Raw genomic sequence first — 17,099 nt, 5'->3', positions numbered from 1 at the left:
ACATTACATCATCTAATGTTGTCAATTTTCTTATGCCAAATGAGAAACTACCAAATAAATATTTCCTGAAAATTATAGGAAATATGACTTTGTCCTCTTTTTCCTTCTGTGTGGATGAGGGGAGTCAAAGGAAGGAGCCTCAGAAGAAGTCAGGCATATGCAGTAGTGGAAGCAAGTCAGCCACGAGAACAGACATCACGATGTATGGGTTAAAAGCACAGACATTAGAAACAATCCAGTTACACCCTTTAATTCTGTCTGGGCTTCCATTTCCTCATCTGGAAAATGGGGCTACAAACAGTCCATGCCTCATATATTAGTTTTTGGAAATAAATTGTTTTGCTTATATATTTAAAAAATGCCTAGAACATAGGTCAACACTCTACAGTGTTTGTAAAATAAAATTAAATGATATAAAAATAACTAAAATTCACCTCTTTTAAGCAGTAGTGTAAAATATGGCCTAGTTTAACTTCTTAGTCTAGACTGTGAAAATGATGTTGAAAAGGCCAGTAACAGAAAATATGAAAGATAAATTGCACAACCAAATTGCAGTTAAGATTTCATTTTCCCCCTATTGTTTTCTTTCCTAAACTGCCTAAAAGAATAATCAGATTTACTCTGGACTTTTCCATTCAAATATACTTTTTCTCTAGAAATGAAGGTTTTTGGTAAGTTAGCAAATGAGTTATAGACATTTTCTGACCTCTAGTTCACCCTTTCTTTTCAATGACTTTTAAATAATGCAGATAGAAAATGCAAATGTACCAAATACCTATATAATCGATATTTAGATTATTATATTTACTTCACTGCATTTTAATCCATATATTTGCTATTTCATGTTACTTTGTGGCCCTTATGTAGTCTTCCTAGTTCACTGAAGGTAGTTCTAATCTCTTTCGAATATTTGCTACATAAATTGGTACAGTTTAATTTTTAGGCTTGAACTATTTTGGAGCTGGTTTTCACACTCCAGTCTTTCTGATATAACTTAACAGAATGCACTGAGATGCTGGGAGCTTCCCATGGCACTTTCTTCTCTTTACCTCTAATTGTGATAATACTTTCTGTTCCTCTGATCACCACTGTAAGAATAGAAAACTGATAGAGACAGTCAATTAGTCACCCTGTACAATCCCCTCCTCTTGCTAATCAGTGGATCCTGTGATCCTTCTAGCCAACAGAATATGGCACAGGTGGTAGGATATCACTTCAATGATTGTTTATGTTATATGACAAGATGAACAGATTTTACAGATGTTATTAACATCCCTTATCAGCTGAATTTGAGTTAGATTTTTGGGGGTGAGTGTGACTTAATCAGATAGACCCTTTGAAAAAGCATCTGGATACCAGAGCATCTTTTTCCTGTTGAAAAAGCAAGCAGCCATGGGTTTTTCAGCTGCAAGGGACCATTGGAAAAAGGCCACAAGCTTTTGATAAGAACTTAGTCCTAGTTGACATTTTGTTGCATTCTTGTGACACCCTGAGTAAAGGACCCAGTAAAGGTATGTCTGTACTCCTGACCTATGGAAATTGTGAGGTAATAAATGTTTCATTTTAGGCTGCAAAACTTGTAGTAATTTCTCTTATAGCAATTAAAAACTCATAAAATACTTACAATGAAACCTATTTTTTTTTTTTTTAGAAACACCTGAGTAGGCTCCAAACCACACACACACAAATTAGCGTAGATTAAGTTGTGATAACAAAACAAGCCAAGTGTAAAGTGGTTCAACTATAAGAAGGTATTGTTTGGTTGTTGATTACATAAAATAGCGGAGACACAGCAATAGGAGGGCTTTGCTTAGTCACTTAGGACCCCTGAGGATCAGTGGCTCTGCCATCTCTAGCCTCTGGCTTGCAAGATTTCCCTTGGAGTTCTCCTCCTTTAGGCAGAAAGGGCAAGGGAACAGAGGATTGTATGGGACAAGTTTTATGGAACACATTTCATTTATCCTCATATCTCATTGACCAGCACATAGACCTATGACTGGTCATAAAAGAAGGGCTGAGGAATATGATCCAACTGTGTGCTCAGAGAAAAAGAGACTAGATTTTAATGAATAACTAGCTTGTTAATACACTTGACAAGGTAATAATTGAAGCCCCTATTGACATATGAGGAAATCTAGGCTCAAAACATATCAGTAACTTAGCCAAGACCAAATAAGTAAAGAGTAGGACTAGAATTTGATAATTAATTATCTTTAAAGATGTTGTTGACACTAGAACACATAGTCTAAAAGAAAATGATGTCACAGATGCATTGTTACTGTCTTTTTCTTCCCAACAATGCTTCCCAAAGATACTCTTTTTAGATGTGCACAATCATATTATGCTATCCTCTCTTCTCATTTTTTACCTTTCTCTTTAAAGGTGAAGCATAATATTTACACAGGTAGAACTAATATCATACTTTGGTATAATTTGTTATAAGAAATTCTCTAGGTATCTTTTGATGATTCATTAATACACTCAACATATAGATTTATTCAATAAAAGATGGGGCCCTAGGAGTTGGGACACAACCAAGTATGATGTATCACATTTATGAATGAGAAGATAACCCATAAGGAAGTCACATCTTTGGGGCCATTATTCTGCCTACCACAAAAACCATGACTATCACTTTGTCATCATGTCATTGACTGTAGATGATTTAGAAAGAGATAAAAAAGATTTTAGCCTTTTATAAAGAACTATAATTAATTGAAAATGCCAAAGACCCATCAAGATATGTGATACCCAAATAACTGGTTTTTTAAATTACCTACAAGACAAATAGAAGTGTGACAAAAGCACTTTTATATCATGCATCATATATTCATACTATTTTATTACTTACAAATGTGGAAAACTAAAACAATAGAAGCTATATACATCTGTTGAACTTGAGGTAGAACATAAAAAATATTTTATAAAATATAGATGTATAGTGAACTAGATTCAAAATATGTATACTTGCATGATATAAATGAAAGGAGAAATACCTTATAAGATAATATAAAATGCAAGAAATGAGAGATGTATTGTACTTTAAAAGGGAATCTGGTGTCTAGGATGATATGATAGGCTAAAATTTTCAGTAAGATTATCTGAAAGTTGAGATGTGGGCGCCTCTTTTGTATGTTCCTGGAAGCTCACTTCAGGCAGTTCAAACTTTTTCCATCAAGGGGGAAATTAACACATGAGACAATGAGACACTTTGTTCTTTTGGGTAAGCTATCTAGTATCTACTACTTTTCCTCAGAATCTAATTATTTGTAGCATTATAGTGAGATCATGTAAGAACTTTGAGAGTTTATCCTAATTTTAATTCTTTGCTCTATTTGAATGCCATTTTCATTTTATTACAAATTATAGTCTTTATAGCATATCAGATGCATCTACTTTTTAGAATTTTCAGATAAAGTTTTCAAAGTTCAGTAAAGCAGAATTACCTGAAAAGAAAATTCTTTAATTGATCAGTGGTCCACCTGGGTAAACAGATTTACTTATATGGAATTTGCTCCAAGAATGAGCCACAAGAGAATGTTTTGGCAAGAAATGAGGCTTGCCTCTGATTTCCGATAAAGATTTGAGTTGAAACAGTGTGTGTTCACTTAATCTTGTTAAATGTAGCACAAAACACTAAGTGTATTAGAGCGTGTATTTAAATGATAACAAACCCTGCTGTTAAAGCTAATAGGAAACAGTTCTTTTCTCATTGAGTTTCCACATTCAAGCATTCTTTTAGATATCATCATTTACTATGACTTCTTATGGTTGACTACAATATCTTTTGAGATGCATTTTTAAGCCTTTGTCTTTCCTTATTGCTAAGCAACTTGTTTCCTTTTTTGTTAAAGTGATAAAATTTGGGGCAACACTCTATTCAGAGCAATATCTGCTAATGTGAAATGCACAAATATTTAAACCTAATTAATCATTATGATTGAAAAATAATAACTGAATTTAACGTTGATGGTAATAATAGACATTCCAATATTGAGACTTTTTCTATTAAGGATTATTTTCTGTATTTAAATTAATCATCACATCTGAAGCTTGCTATGTCTCAATTAAAATAAAAAAAAATTAAAGTAGCTTTGCTCTTGTGTGCATAGCCTTACTAAGGTGGGTTTGGTTTGGGGAGCAGGGATAGGGGGCCGAAGAGGGTGGTCCTACAGAAGAGTAGTGGAATACTTAAATTCTTCATCTTTTTCCTTTAGGAGACATTATTCAGTCTGCCTTAAGGCAGGGTGATGACCTCTCAGGATCCCTTCCAGCCTCAAGCACCTGTGAAGTAAAAAGCATTTATAAAAACTTTAGAACACTTCTTGAAATATATAGTTATAAAAGATAAAGAGTCCCTGAAGCATATTCTGCACTGAAGAACCAATATTGTTTATTACCTCTCTGTTAAATTTAACAAGAAAAATGTCAGGTAAAACATTGAGAAGTTTGTTTCCAAATAATGGGAATGGTCATAATCTCTCAGGCATCAGCTGGATGTGTAACCAAGGCTTAAGAGCTTGTTATAAAACTACCATCATTGAATCTTTTTCATGGTCATTATAGAGTAAAATGCCATATGTCTGTCTTGTTAAACTTCATTCTAATTTATTTGGTCAATAAAACTGATATAAATAGCCAACTTTTGGCTTTTTCTCCCTAATAATAATGGATGGGCTATATTTTCTTGTGCTTTGATCAGGCAACTTCTCACTATATCATCTGACAGTAATGAAGTAAAAGTAAGACTTACAGAGGGTCTCAATTTGGAGAACGTAAGTGAAAGATGAAGTGCATTTCTGTTGAATTATGACATGGTTGAATATAAAATATTTGGAATAACTTAAACCTATTTTCATATTACTGCACTAGAGTACAGGATATGAATAAATAATAGAGTCTAAGATCAACTATACCATTTCCAGTTTTTTGGACAGTAAAAAAATAAAGCTAAGGGATAATAATAGCTAGATTACTATGTTCCATAGCCTATTTTATTTGCTTTATTTTTATTAACTAATTAAATCTTCAAAGTGTCTTGTTATTATCTTCATTTTACTGATGTGGAAGTAAGCCCCAAATGGTGAAATTGCTGAAGTGATGCTAATAATAAGTGGTAAATCAAGGCTCAAATATTTTTGTCACTTTGGAGCCCACCCTCCAAACTTCTACCTCATATACATCCTGTCAGTAATTACCTTGTCTTTCCTCAGACTCTTCCCCTGTTAATGGGATATCTTCCTTCCCAGTTGTACATGTTGAAAAATCTGTCCAAAGTTAGAGAATTAGTTAGTGGTGATCCTAGGGAGATTACTTAGATTTTTTTTTTACCTCATAATTTCATTGTATTTCCTATTATGTTTCAATGTGTCTGGATGCCCGTTCTAGTTTGAGGGTGGGAGAAAAGGAAGGTTAATGAATTGATATTTTGATTATAATATCTTCATTACTTGTCTTTGAATAAGGACTTTATGGAATATACTGTAGGAGAAACAATAATTAATAAAAACTATTATATTCTAATAGGGGGATAAGACTATTACCCAAACAATTAAACCCTCAAATTTAACTCAGAGAATTTACAAGATACATATATATATTCCAAACATTAAAAAAGACATTTCTGGGATGCCTAGGTGGCTCAGTTGGTTGGGCGTCTGCCTTTGGCTCGGGTCATGATCTCGGGGTCCTGGGATCAAGTCCCGCATTGGGCTCTCTGCTCAGTGGGGAGCCTGCTTCTCCCTCTGCCTGCCACTCTCCCTGCTCGTGCTCTCTCTCTCTCTCTCTCTGTCAAATAAATAAATAAAATCTTTAAAAAAAAAAGACATTCCTCTGGAATTACTGACCATGAAATGATTTATAAAAGAAGTGATAACCAACTTGGGCCTTAAAAATATGTGTAATTCTGACAGAATTCTAGTCACGGGGAATTTTGTGGAAAAGCAAAAACAACAACAACAACAACAACAAAAACTTGGGGAAAGGTGACTAGTAAAGTTTAATAAAAGCACAAGTTAGAGGAAGAGAACTAGTAGAAAATAATTTGAAAAGCAAGTTAACTTATATCCGATTATGTCTAATTTTAGAAGTTAAGGCAAATTATTTAGGCTTTGTGGAATAAGCAAGAGGTTGTACTAGATTTTCAGAGCTAAGTGTATCTGAGTCCCGGTGGAGAGACCAGCTGTGGCTTAAATGAAACATCTCAAGGTTGGTTTGGGTGGGAGTAGGAGGAGAATAGCATTGTCTAATTCGGGTTTTTCATGAAGGATGTTACTTTCAGCAAAGAAATAAAAGAATTGATGTGAATTAAACTCCCTGAGAATTTGAATTCAACATTTTACTCTGAGGGCAGGGCTATTACGAATTTTGCCAACTTTTGTATCCTCAGCCCTAAAGGTGTACCTGTTCCATAGAAGGCCCTGGTATACATTGGTTAAATGGATGACTAAGAAGGTAAAAAGTTTTAAGCATTGGGTAAAGCATACCAAAACCGGACGGGTGGCAACCATTTAGTAGCTGAGAGGACCAGACATAAGATAGAAGTAGAATAACAAATGGGTTGGACAAATTGTTCAGAAAAGAGACATTGGAAAGATGTTATAAAATGCCCAATTCTATTGGATGGTTGTTCTTAATACATAAGACATATAACAGGCACTCAATAAATATTGGCTGAATTAAGGAATAAAATGAAAGCTACTCCAAAAAATTAGCAATCACATTGTTAACTGTGGCTTAAGAGGATTAGTATGGCTAAAATGGAAGGGGAATTGGGTGTGGTGGAAGGTTCCCCAGGCAGAGTAATTAGGGGGTCCATTGAATGTCTCAGGGGAGCCACCCAGGAAGGGTTGGGAGGGTAGGACCCACAGAATTTGACAACTAATTGAATGTAGAAATGAGAGCATGGTAGAGATCAAATATTCAATTGGGTTAAGGAGGACCATGCTGATGCCATTAACTAAATAAGGGAAGAGCAGACGTGCTGGGCAAGAGGAGCTTTCTGTTTTTAATATGCTGAGCTGAGGCCGTTGTGGGACATCTATGTGGATAAATTGCAGACAAAAAATGCAAGAGTTGAATTAAGGAGTGATAAATCAGTGCTGATGATATAGGTTTGGAGGTCATTATTAAAGGTGTATACTTAAATCCATGCAAAGAAGTGAGATATTCAAGAAGGAATGATGTAGAATATAGAATGAAAAGGAAACTGAAAGAACAACTCTTAAGAATTTGAACATTTAAGGGATAGTGGAAAAACAGTAGACAAAGAATGGCTAGAGAAACGAAGTAATTGGAATAATCTGGTGTCAAAAAACTCAAGACACTTTCAAGAAAGAAATGATTTATCACCTCGCATTTTTATCACTTTCTATGTTCATTGTTTGACTTAATTTTCAAAAGAACCTGCATTATCTGAGACTGATAAGGGAAAGAGTTGAGATGAAAATCTTGTTTCCTGGGACTTTAAACCCCACATTCTTAAAGGTATATGATTCTAAAGCTGAACCAAATGGAGACTGTGGATAGATATATGGATTTAGGGATCAGGCTGTCACTGGCATCCTTTGAGAAAACATGTTCTATAGGAAAATGGAACTGGAATGCAAGGAGTTAGAATCATTGAGCGGTGGGGAAGTAGAGGCAATTATTAACTAACACACACACAACTATTATAGACTTAGAAAGACATTTCCAATTGCCTATAAATAGAAAGTAGAAGGAGGAATGTGTTAGAGTTCTTAAGAGAAAAATGATAGGCCTCAATATTTGAAGTACTCTAGCTATTTATGCATTTCATGAGCCTTCATTGTGAATATATTACAGCAAAAGAGAAGGATTCATCAGATTTAAAAGAATTTGTCTCTGAAAAAATACAAAAAATAGATCTGTACTTATCACCAAGCTCTTGGGCCCATTTCAACCAGGTATATAAGGAAACTAAGGTAAAGCCATTTTACTCAGACTGGTTGATGAAGTAATTATAGGATTTAGACACAACTGAATTTTTAACATTCATATGCATTGTTGGAGATCTGTAGATTATGGGAAAGAAAATGAATAATTCCTTGGGTGGTCGTATTTGTTGCCATACTTGCAGTTAATTTACTTCACAGTTCAGCCACTCTGAACTGAAGAGCAGTCATGTTTTCATTTTCAGGGTTTTTAACCTGTGGAATTGGATGGACTTCCTTTGGGCCCCAGGACTTTCTGGAAATTAAACACAAAATGTTGAATGTATGTACATTTTTATAGGGAAAAGTTTCCATGGCTTTCATCAGGATCCCTCACTGTCCATCAGTTTCCTTGTTGAGATGAACATTATCTACAGTTACAGCTGGCTTTCAAAAGTAGTAATTTTTAATGCATCTTTAACTTGGTGAAAATGACCTTGTCATATAGCTGTGGCTTAAAAATAAAAAAAAATTATTTTCATTTTCCACAGCACAATTTTGTTCCAGAATCCCTCTCTTTATTTTTAAAATCAAAGCAGTCATACAATTCCTGTGGTAGATGATTTGAGGTGCTTTGATTTGGTAACTTGTAAGGAAGAGAAAAACTGGCTTTAAAATCCTAAGGTTTTTATTTGGAAAGCTGGTGAAAAAATGATTTTCCCTATGTAATAAGCAAAAGAACTTTCTAACCTTGGAATCTGACTTTTTTTTTTTTTCTATTCCACATGCTAGAAATAGCAATTTCTAAGTTCTTATAAACCTTTATAAGTTTTTGTGAATTGTGAATTTAGAAGTACAGCATAAGAGAAAACAGCCATACCAGAATATATAACCCGCGGGCTCTGAACTGCAGTGTTCTCACTGGATACGATGATGTTAAGCTGTGAACAGCCACTGAGATATTATCCAGATCAGGTGAAAACTGTGAAGGAGATCAGTCAGATTAGTAATTCGTCATGACCCCAATGAATTGACTCGTCAGCATTTTGCCTTGATGTTTGTGATTAGCTATATTTTTTACAGCAACATAAAATTGATAAGGTTATGTAAAAGAGACATTATAGTCTATGGCACCAGAAAATTTTGTGTATTAAGGCAACTACAGTATAGATAAATAGAGAACTATTTACCTGAATATAATTCATTAGAAATAGAACTCAAGAAATTCTTATTCTATTTATTTCTCTGAGTAGAAATCCATATTTCCTATGTGAGGTAAAATGTTAAATTCCAATACAATCAACTTTTCAAGCTAATTAGGCATCCCTGAGTTGTTAGTGTTTACCAGATAGACATTCCCCAAGTTTCAGTCCTCTGTTCATTCAAAAGTATCACTTATCCATATTTAACTTCCACAGACTAACCTTGGCATTTTTGCCTCTTGGACCATGTGAATAGTAACTCAAGGAAGTTGCAGGGGAAAATAAAAAGAAGTCTTTCTGTCAAGATTTTATTCATTTGTTTTTAAGCCTAAAGCTGCAACATCTAGGTACAGTGTGATTCTGGGGGAAAGAGCAAAGACTTTGGAGTTTGAGACCTGCATTTAAGTCTTATTTATAGTGTGTTCTAGCTTGAAGATTTCTGGCTTTTCATCCATTATCTTTGTGCCCTATTCCCTCATTATTTTAAAAGTGGGTAGTAATATTTATTTTACCTTCCAGACTGAAGTCCAAGACTGTTAAGTGTGATTAGACAAAAATGGTTGGTAACACCCCCACCCCTCAAAGAAAATAAGTAAATGTACTCAGTGTCAAGTTGTAATCGTTTTTACAAAATATTTAAGAAAACGATCTCACCTCTTCTTGTTTTTCCTTCTTGTTTTCTGTCCTCTCACTTTCCTATCATTGCGTACTCTGTCACAATATTGGCAATGATCTGCAGTGCAGTTTTTAAAAGTTCTTTATTCTTTCTCAATATTTGTCAGTATGAAAATGAAATAAAACAGTTTATTTACACATGGAAGAATTGCATGGATGCTTTGATCCTGTCAGGAAGTCAGTGGAAGTAGGTTTATGAATTTATAAGCCGTGCAAATGGGTGAACAAATCTTTATTGACACATGTTCTATAAACGCACTACATTTTGACCCAGGCAAGTAGGGGCGAAGCAGGAAAAGTAAGATCAGAATCGGGAGGCTCAGGAATTGCCAAAGATGAGCAGATCCTAGCAGATAGAGACTTCCCTGGGGTTGGCAGATTTCCAAACACGGCAACACTGTTTTTCCCCTTTCTTTTTGGATAGTTAAAGGCTTTAGAAGTCTCTAATTCATGGAAATTTTTCAAAAAGAAAACAGTGCTTACTTCAAACTTCTTGAGAGCGGCATGGATTATCTACACTGTCGTTAGACTTTCATGAACTCTTAGATGTAAAACAATGCTGTTTAATTTTTCCTGTTCATAACGGACTAGAGTCAAGTTGCATTTGTACATAGTATATTTCTACATCAAGGAACTTCTCTAAAGGAAAGCAATAGCGCTGGGATTGCAGGCTGCCTGGATTTTAGTTTTTGTCTTGCTATTGTATGTTCAGGAGGTCTTTAATCGTTTTAGCTATTATCATATAACTCTGAAATTTGTGTTGTGCAAGAGGCAACGAGGGTGGTTGTTAAGAGACTCTGGAGCAAGAACCCCCCCCTAGTTTTAAATCCCAACTCTACTCTGGTAAAATGGGTTCATAAAATACCAGCTTCACAAAACTGATAGAGGTTCAAACAAGCTGATAAACGGAATAGACCCATGGAACATGAAGCTACTATAAATAATCAAATGTTAACTACAATTGTAATTCATACCTGGCTGAATTCTGGTACTATTTTAAATACTTTATTTAGAGTCTAACAGTGTATCTTTATATGAGAATTAGATTCGTAATCATCCATTTTTGATACTGAGATTTGGTTCAGTGCATAAATTTAAAGTGCTGTAAACTTGTTGATGGAAGGTAGGATTCCAATAAGTGGCTGCTTCTGGCCAGTTCCATGAAGGACACATACATGTTTTCCAGAGTGCATGTGTTCCCAAGTGTGATGTAGCCTTTCTGGGAATTGATATTTAATTTTGGGCCAGTTTCTCTTTAGCAAAGATTTGGCAGTTCTTTAAAGCAAAATAAAAATATATTTTTTAAAGATTTATTTATTTGTTTGGAGGGGAGGGGTAGGGAGAGAGAGAGTCTGAAGCGGGCTCAGTGCAGTGCCCACGTGGGGCTCGATCTCATGACCCTGAGATCATCACCTGAGCAGAAACCAAGAGTCGGATATGTAACTGACAGAGCCACCCATGCACGCCAAGGAAAAATTAAAATATTATGGCTGAATTTCTAGCAATTTAGGAAAACATTTGATTTTCTTGATTCTCAATTGTCAAGTTTGCTTTGTGACTGAAAAGCACAAATTATGTTTGAGTCTCTCTTGTGTTAGACATTATTACATATTTCTTTTTGGTATCCTGTCCTTACCATTTGTAAATTTGGTTAATGAAAAAATATACAGCCTGGATGTCAACTTCTCATCATTTATTTTAGTATGGAGTAGAAAAATTTAATTGGACTACATATGTATTCAATAGAGAATGCTCCAAATAGCAAAACTGAAGCTTAAGTTTACTTAGAAAACTTGATCTGTATTGAAAAATACCAAAGGGAGTGAAGAATAGATTTGGAATTTTATTAGCAGAGAATAAAAATTTTTTAAAATGTTCACAGGTAGAGGGTCAGATAGAAACATATCTTCATAAATGCCATTTTAATGAGATAAGCACATGTCAGAAATACTTTATAAATTTTATAATATATACATGTAAAGAAGAATTCGGACTCTGCTATCAATAATTTGTGGTTCTAAATGTCAAATTAGAAGCTAAGAGTTAAGGGGTTCCTGGGTGGCTTAGTTGGGTAAGCGTCTGACTTCAGCTCAGGTCATGATCTCAGGTTCCTGGGATCACCCTGCATCAGGCTCTGCACTCAGTCTGTTTGTCTCTCTTCTCTGCTCCTCCCCCATCTCATGCTCTGTCTCTCTCTCTCTCTCTCTCTCTCTCTCAAATAAATAAATAAAATCTTAAAAAGAAAGGGAAGAAACTAAGAGTTAAAATCAGTAAGAGAAGAAGCTCAACTTGTCACTCTAATCCTGCTGAGATAGAAATCAAACTATAAGTCAGCATTAATAGCTTTTGTGCTTTCTCTAAGCCAGAAATACAAAAAAAACATTTTTTTTCCCTCTGGAAACAGAAAATATATATATTTTTTTCTCCAGCATCTTGACTCTTCTCTCTATCTACTATCAATTTCAGAGCTGGAAATTACTTATTTTAATTTGAAGACATACAGGAAAATACTTGGATATTTCCAGACTGCACTCAACAGGAAAGTCTGTTTTTTTCCCCCTTCAAATAAAGAAAAAAACAACAACATATAGGCATTAGGAATTATTTTGGCTAATTTTGCAACTCAGAGGTGATTTGCTATTTTTATTCTTTCTTTCTTTATTTTTTTACCTTTTAAAAGAGCTCTGAGAGGCTGCTGGGTTTGGTTTAACAATGTCTAGATGGCAGAGTGGATGGCTCAGAATTTTCTGAGATTGGACAATATTTGCTTACTTGGGATGCACAGTGGCTGCTGTTCCACCATAAGAAAAAGGGGTAAGCAAAAATGAAGCTTCAGACACATTTGCCCCCTTTTATGGAAAAAGCAAGAGCTTTCCCAGAAATCTCTTTAACACTCTTCTCCTTGCATCTCCTGAGGTAGACTGTTTTATATGGCATATTAGTTTGCTAGGAATGCTGTAACAAAATATCACAGGCTGAGTGGCTTAAACAACAGAAGTTTATTTTCTCACAATCTGGATCTCAGAAGTCCAAATCAAGGTGCCATCAGGATTGGTTCCTGGCTTGCAGATGGCTGTCTTCTTGCCACTGTATCCTCACATGGTCTTTCCTCTGTGTGCACGCACAGGGAGAGAATTGGGTCGGGGTCCCAACCTCATGACCGCATTTAATTGTAATTACCTCTCTAATAGCCCTATTTCCAAATACGGTTTCGTTGGGGATTAGGGTTTCAACATAAAAACTTTTGAAGGAACAGAATTCAGTTCATAACATGTGGTTACCTACAGCTGGAAGGGAGGTTGGATATTGGAGCTCAGGATCGTCAGGTGCAGCTCAGAATGGGGTTTCTCATTTGGGGTTGGATAATTGTTGTGGGCACTGTCCTGTGCACTTTTTGATGCTTAGGAGCATCCCTGTCCTCTACCTCTAGTAGATGAAAATAGCAAGCTAACAAGCTCACTTCCCTGCTCCCCCTTCCAAACTTGGGGCAACTAAACATGTCTCTAAACATTGCCAAATGTACCCAGGGACTGAGAGTCACAATCATGTCCCCACCCCTCCAGTTGAGAACCACCAGCCCCTGAACAAAATAAGGGATCTGCTAGTTACAACATTAACATATTATGAGGGAACGGATTATGAGGGAAAGTTGTAGGATAGACAACAGAGCCTGCCACAGGATTCCCTGTGTCTTCTATAATCTCACTCAGTCTGTTTTTCAAACGCTGGCTTGAGCTCCTGATGTCAGTGTCAACCCTGCAGGCTGTCTGGGGGGCGGGGGGAAGCTGTTGCCCTTTTTCCCCTTCTTACCTCAGGGCTGGAGATAGCTTGGATGTCTGCGTTGTTACACTCTCACTCAAGGATTCCTACTGGAGAAATTATTTGAACTAATTGGAACTTTAATTGCATTGGTACCACTATTTCTTTCTCTTGGTCCATCAGCTTTAATCCTGGTTTATACCACACACAGTTTAGATTCTATACTCATAATCAGTCTCTTACAGTTCCTCTTGCTTACCTTTTTCTCCTTCATCTTACTTGCCGCCCAAACTCCGACTCTAGATCTCTCCAAACTTCTACTTTTCCATAACTGTAACCTAACAGTAAAAAAAAAAAAAAAATTACTTTAATACAATTAATAAGACTGATTGCTTTCACTTTAAAAATTCACGATAACAGAACTTAAATGTTATGTTTCTTTTGCAGGTTCACATTTTCCCTCTTCATGGCAACTATTTCACTTCTTTCCTCAGATTGTGCCTTTTGAAAATCAGATTCCATCATCAGCAAAATCTCCTGTATCTCCACTCTTTTCTCAAGGTCCTCTAAGTTCCTGCTCTGAATGAATTCTTTTTGCTCACTAGTTCTTTCATCTAGAGTGTCTCTGCTGCTTCAAATATCTCTGTCCTCTGTTACATAATTCACCTGATTAGACCTGTCCTGCATAGATCATCCCTTTGGATTAACTTAAACTCAATTTATTAGAGATTTAAATATGTCTACAAAGTCTCTTTTATCTTCTCCTTAACAGAGTAACCTAACGGGAGTAATATCCCATCACATTCATAGTCTGCATTCCCATTCAAGAAAGAGGAAAGGATTACATAGGGTGTATATGTGGTGGGAGAAGAATCTTGGTACCAATCTGAGAATTCTGTCCTTACCACCGACACCCATTGGCCAAGATAAAGATAGAAAATTTTAGTTAAAAAAAGTAATAATTATAGTTAATTTAAACGACTGAGTTTGCATCATGAATACATAATGCACACTGAAATTTAAAAGTTGCAGGATACAGGTGGGTGGCTCAGTAGGTTAAGCTTAGTCTTCCTTCAGCTCAGGTCATGGTCTCAGGTTCCTGGGGTCGAGCCCCGAGTCGGGCTCCCTGCTCAGTGGGGGGTCTGCTTCTCCTTCTCCCTCTCCCTTTGCCCCTCCCCCCCACTCATGCTCACTTGCTCTCACTCTCTCTCCCCTTCTTTCAAATAAATAAAAAAAAATCTTTTTAAAAAAGTTGCAGGATACATAGAAGCATCATGATGTAAAAATAAGTGAATGTAATGCACATGTTAAGCTTTTTTTAAAAAGATTTTATTTATTTATTTATTTGACAGAAACACAGTCAGTGAGTGAGGGAACACAAGCAGGGGGAATGGGAGAGGGAGAAGTAGGCCTTCTGCCGAGGAGGGAGCCCAATGTGGGGCTCAATCCCAGGACCCTGGGATCATGACCTGAGCTGAAGGCAGATGCTTAATGACTGAGCCACCCAGGCGCCCCCATGTTAAGCTTTTCATTAATTTTAATAAGCAAAGGGTATGTGTGTATATATATATATATATATATATATATATATATGGTTATTTTGTTTCTTCTATCTTTTAGTGTTTATAAAGTACAAATATGTCCCATTTATGTACATGGAATTAGGAAAAACTTTCAGAGAACTTTCTCATCTTCTCTCTTATGAAGCATTCAACAACCCCCAACTCTGCTCACATTTCATAATCTTGCTTCTTACCTCATTTCAAAAATAGAATTAATCCAGAGAAAGTGGACTCCCCCTCTAAAACAAGCAAACAAACACAAAGAAACTACAACTACCTGCCTTTCTATGGATGTTCTGCCTCTGTTTTCTCTGAGGGACACTTCTTCCACATGGACACTCTATCTCATCCCCTACCATCTGCTGGAAGACTTTTGCCCCTTTAATTACTTCAGATCTCTTCTAAATCATACTTCTGTATAGGATACGTTTTTTTTAACATGCCAGCATGATGTAATGTCTCCCAATATAAACAAACAACAAAAAACAAAAGCAACATTTCCCTTCCATTATACTCCTCTATTTCTCTGTTCCCTTTTATAGATGATTTTTCAGAGGAATCTAAAATACTATCTTGTTCACTTTTCCAGTTTCATTCTTTAGCCTAGCCCAATCAGACTTTTATCCCCATCAACCTTCTAAAGCTTCCCTCTCTGGTCACTAAGAACCTTCATATTGACATGTCCCAATATTTGATTCTCAGCCGCATTTTATTCGAACTCACTACCTTATTTTAATAAGAGAGTAAAGAGTTGATTCCTCTCTTCTAGGAAATATATCCTTCACTTGAATTTCGAGATGCTTCATTCTCTCATTTCCTCCTATATCCATGGCTTTCCCAATTCCTTTGCTGCATCCCCCTCCTTGCTTCTGATTGCTTCAAGCTGTGTTCCTCTAAGGTTCAGTGCTTGGCTTTCTTCTCACTTCTTTATACTCACTCTTTTAAATTATCTCACTGAGTCGCCTACTTTTATTTTGTATATACCATTTATATGCTGGTGGCATCCATATTTGTCTCTCCGCCCTGAGCTCCAGTTTCAACAGATCCAAAACGGGACTCTTGATTCTATGCCCGCTCAAACCTGTTTTTCCCATTCCTTTAAGGGCCATCAAAATGCATTCAATTTCTTGTGATAAAAATCTCGATCCTTTTCTTTTTCTTTCACCATGTATCCAACATATCAGAAATTTGTCAACTTTCCTTTAAAATAGAACCTGGATATGGTAAACAATTTCAGCCTCCTAGTCCAATCTCACTTACCCTTTCTCCTCAGGGTGTTTACAATGTAAATCAGAGTATTATCACTGCCTGCTTAAACCCCGAAAGACTGCCTCCGTGACTTCAGCTCCTCTCTCTCTTCTCCTTGCTCACTTTGACTTTGAGCACACAGAGCCCATTCCCACCTTTGGGCCTTTGCACAAGCTCTTACGTCCGTCTGAAACACACATCCTCTAGGTCGCCACCTGGATAATTCCTCCTTTCCTCAAGTAGCTGCTCAAATATCACCTCATGAGGAAGAATTTTCCCAGCCAGGTGTTGAAATACCACTTTCTCCTGCGGTCACACTCTAGCCTTTCATCAGTTTTGATTTTTTTCTTTATGGTGCTTTTTCCCTACTTGTCATCTTATTATATCTTAATCAGTTTACTCATTTGTGATGTGTCTTCATAATTAGAACAGAAGTCTATGAATGTGTCTTTTCTCACTGAGTTTCCATACCATAGGAGACTGTCTGCCTCATGGTAGGTAGCCAGTAAATATTTGTTGAATGAATGAATAATAGAATTTAACAGCATAGGATGGGAAACTACTTTGACTCAAAAGTCATACAACCATTATTCCTAAAAATTCAAGGCCATATTCCTCTAAGGTTCCTGAATTTTACCATGTTGCTGGGTCAGTCTTCTCCTTTTCTGCATCTTCCCTTTTCTCCATTTTTCTTCTCCCTTTCCTCTCTGCTGTAGTCAGAGAAAAACTGCATAATCTCCACAAACTTATTAGAAAATTAT

At 36.2% G+C, this 17,099-nt stretch overlaps 1 protein-coding gene and 1 long non-coding RNA gene across 9 annotated transcripts in view; one reads left to right on the top strand and one right to left on the bottom strand.

Moving 5' to 3' along the window:
* The window catches only part of ROBO2 (roundabout guidance receptor 2), a 1,647,790-nt gene that overhangs the window by 205,958 nt on the left and 1,424,733 nt on the right, over nucleotides 1-17,099 (top strand). The window lies entirely within an intron of this gene.
* LOC113917666 overlaps nucleotides 2,899-17,099 on the bottom strand; it is a 39,297-nt gene continuing 25,096 nt past the window's right edge. The window contains exons 2-5 of the long non-coding RNA XR_003518318.2: nucleotides 13,788-13,866; nucleotides 8,773-8,874; nucleotides 5,199-5,267; nucleotides 2,899-4,284 (exon numbers count right to left, since the gene is read on the bottom strand). This is a non-coding gene — a long non-coding RNA (uncharacterized LOC113917666). The remainder of the gene's footprint in view (nucleotides 4,285-5,198; nucleotides 5,268-8,772; nucleotides 8,875-13,787; nucleotides 13,867-17,099) is intronic.

This window comes from Zalophus californianus, chromosome 1 (assembly GCF_009762305.2).
Source record: "Zalophus californianus isolate mZalCal1 chromosome 1, mZalCal1.pri.v2, whole genome shotgun sequence".
Classification (NCBI taxonomy): Eukaryota; Metazoa; Chordata; class Mammalia; order Carnivora; family Otariidae; genus Zalophus; species Zalophus californianus.
The sequence above is the reverse complement of the archived record's forward strand: the minus strand, read 5'-3'. Positions and strand labels throughout refer to the sequence as shown.